Raw genomic sequence first — 3,690 nt, 5'->3', positions numbered from 1 at the left:
GCGTACCTGTGGAAATATACCTGACATTGATCACAGTGATATCAAGCCTTCTGTCCCTCCCTATCACCATGGAGACTCGGTTGAGTTCAGTTGCAGAGAAGCATTTACAATGGTTGGACCCAGATTTATCACGTGTATTAGTGGAGCGTGGACCCAGCCTCCTCAGTGCATTGGTCAGAACATATATCTCAAATTGACCTTTAGTATTTGCAGCCATTCTGTTGAAATTTAGAGTTATCCTTGAGAATGTCAGATCTTAAAATATAATGATCCCAAACATTTGATTTTTATAGTCCAATATGTGTCTAAAGAGGAAAAATATAAACTAGCAATAGAATTTTATCCATCTTTCTGTCCTGATATGGACATTGTTTATCTTGACAAGTGTGAAACTAAATCTTACTGACAGATACTCATGTGATTAAAATGGGAGTACTAGTTACCAGGAAAATACAACTATCATTGCAGAAATGCCATTTTTGCTTTTATATGATACTCTTTCTTTTAGAACATTGGAAACCAGGAATTATAGTTGAGGAAAATACCCATTTGATACATTTCTGTAGGAATCTTGCCTCTCTCAAGCTTCTAACTGATAATTTCTCTATCTGTTTCAAATTCTGCAAAGAAAATTTACTGTGCTGGGGAGGGTGGGCTCCAGCCCTCCCTGTTAGTAGGTAACTCTGTCATGAGAGGCACTTGGGGTGGGGCCAGGAACTTGCCCTGATACATTTGCTGTAGGAGACTCATCCTGACTTTTGGATGACCAAGTCTTTGATGATTGACCAGGAGAATCAATCTTGGCTGCCTTCTTTCATTTTTTCTATTGGAATAGACTTTTTCCTGGAGTTTTCCTGGGCTCTGCATTCAAAGACAGCCCTGGATTTCCAGGCTATTAACTCATTATATTTCTAGTCATTAATTATTCCAAGAAGAAGGTATGGCTTAGGCTTAGGCCCTGAGTGAGGGCAGGGACTGATAGCTGTTTTCTTTGCCGACAGTATGTCAAAAGACCCATTTCAAAAGACCAGTTGACAGATGGGAGACATTCAGTGGGAGTTTATTTAGTTAAATAGTAATTTTTTTTTGCTTATTAATCCCTGCATTTTCATGAACACATTATTGTCCTAGGTATTGCCAATTCTTCAAGATCAAACCTCATCTTTGTCCTCTTCTATCTCCTCAAATGACCTCACCTCATTTAACTTTTCATTATACCTAATGCCAAAATGTTTGCTTCAATTATTAGTCTTCTGACCTCAGAGTTTTCCTTGCAAAGGTTAATCCTCTACCTGTATTCAGTTTAATGTAGTCCCCCTTTGCTATAATAGACCTTATTCCAGTTTTCTTCTCTCGAGGTTTATTTTGTAACTCTGTCTAATCTAGCTTGTCATTCTTCCTACTGTGCTTATTTTCTCCTAATAAAATAAGTCTGTTTTCCTTCCAGAAACCAGTCCATCATAGGATGAGGCCCACAGCCACTATTTCTCCTTTTGAGTGTACATCTTCCTATGGCCACCATTCCTTGAAGAATACTACTGGTTTTATGTCCATCAACACCCTGAACAAAATCTAAAAACAAGGCTAATTCTCAAGGCTTTAGTGTGTTTTCAAGTCAGCTTGTTATTTTATTTTTCAGAGTTTTATTTTGAAATCATCACTTTTCTTTGACTACCTACTTGACTTTTCCTTATTTTATTCATTTCACTTAACTTTTATCATTAACAAATCATTAATATATACTGCCACAGACCTATACAGATATTTTGTCAAATTAAAAAAGAACTTCCACCTGCATTGAATTTACAAAATAGGTATATATATATATAAAGCTTTTTTTAGTCCATATTTAACTTATCCTGGAGCTAGAAAAAAATTATCATGGCTTTATATTGCATTATAATGATCTGATACATAACATAGTGGCTCAAAGACTCTAAGTGTATATACAAGATAGGTTGTAACTTTAAGTACCCATCTTCTTATTTCAAGTGTTTGTTTATTTTCAGTGTCAGGTAAAAGATTTGCTTAAAAGTTAAGATTCTATACAAAACACCTTGGATGTGGTTTTCTTATTATGTTTCATTACATTTCTTGAAAAAACATATGTAAAGTAGCAACTTGGTATGCTTTGTGCACTGAAAATTGTTTTTATTTTATTGTTTTAAGATTGTGAATTAAAAATAATGCAGAGATGCTTAAGGTCCACAAGCAAATTATATGAACATTTACACAGATTTCAAGTTTGGGACCAAATTTATTCATGTGATAACTATTCGCTATGTAGATCATCAAAAAGTATTCTAATCAAAAAGGCAGAAATCTTTAGGATGGGTATTTTCTCTGAAATTTCAAAAAATGGACACAAGACTCAGGCTCATGTATAATTTTTCATCTCATGCAATTTGATCAGCAATAACTTGGCTGGTGAAATTTGTAGGCAGAAATTCTCACATCATTATTTTATTGACTCCATAGCTATTTTTTGTTATTAAGCTATTTGGTTCTTTAGAATTAGTCTTTTCAAGAGAATGTTTTCATTTTATAGCAACAGATGAACTTAGGAAGTGTAAAGGGTCAACATTATTTCCACCTGAGGGGAGAGCAGCACATAAGATTGAATATGACCATAACACCAACAAAAGTTACCAATGTTGAGGAAAATCAGAACACAAACACTCAATCTGTATAAATGGAGAATGGGATCCTAAAGTAGACTGCAAAGAAGGTAATCTCTTGTCCATAATGTTTTAAAAATGTATTATATATCTCTCTAACTCGTAAAAGTAGTATCTTTGTGTCCTTCAAGGAAATTTATCTATCATTCCAAATATTTTCCATCTGCAAGGTAATTTAGAAGCTATCAAAATACTGTGTCTAAATATTAATTGTATAATGTGCCTTAGTCAGCTCTGTGAAAAACCACTCAGAGACTTTGTAACTTTAAATTAACATCTGGGCAGTAGGTGTGCTCATTTCTACAGAAAAGCCATTGTTTCTGATTTTGTGTATTACACATAAATGTACTTATGTTTATGCTGAACTATTATGTATTTATCAATGTATCTATATGTATCAATATATATATCTACTTATATATATTTATGTATCTATCAGCAGTCATTTATTTCTCTTGTTTGTTTAACTATCTTGAGAAGTCTTGAGTCATGTTTACATGATGAATTCCAATTGAATAGGTTCATTTCAATTTTCCACTTTTAATATCTGTGTTTCTCTTCTCCAATTCTATGACTTTTGGACTCCCTATCCTCAATATGTTTACCAATTTCTACAAGCCTAGAATATCTAGAAAGAAGCTTCAAATCAATAGAAAACCAGATTTACTGTCTAATATTCCACCTCATAATTCATCCTTTCATAAAGATCCAAATATAAAAATCATACAACAATAAAGCTGTATTAATGAAGAATAAATTATTTTGAAAAACATAACTATTTGGGAATTAAACAACAAGCTTCTAAATAACTGCCATGCTGATACATAATGTACATTGTATATTATGGGCTTCCCTGGAAGTTGTGCTGGTAAAGAATCCGCCTGCCATGCAGGAGACCCCAGTTCAATTTCTAGATCAGGAATATCCCCTAGAGAAGAGTTAAGCTGCCCACTCCAGGATTCTTGAGTTTCCCTGGTAGATCAGTCTATAATCTGCTTGCAGTGGGGGGGGG

At 34.1% G+C, this 3,690-nt stretch overlaps 1 long non-coding RNA gene across 1 annotated transcript; it reads left to right on the top strand.

The window, feature by feature from the left end:
* Nucleotides 1-53: 53 nt before the first annotated feature.
* On the top strand, nucleotides 54-2,728 carry LOC105003499. Its single transcript, XR_827120.1, has 2 exons — nucleotides 54-173; nucleotides 2,549-2,728. It is a non-coding gene; the product is annotated as an uncharacterized LOC105003499 (long non-coding RNA).
* The last annotated feature ends 962 nt before the right edge of the window (nucleotides 2,729-3,690 follow it).

This window comes from Bison bison, unplaced genomic scaffold (genome assembly GCF_000754665.1).
Source record: "Bison bison bison isolate TAMUID 2011002044 unplaced genomic scaffold, Bison_UMD1.0 scf7180017857366, whole genome shotgun sequence".
NCBI classification, from domain to species: Eukaryota; Metazoa; Chordata; class Mammalia; order Artiodactyla; family Bovidae; genus Bison; species Bison bison.
Note: the sequence above shows the minus strand (reverse complement) of the source record. Positions and strands in the feature narration are given on the sequence as shown.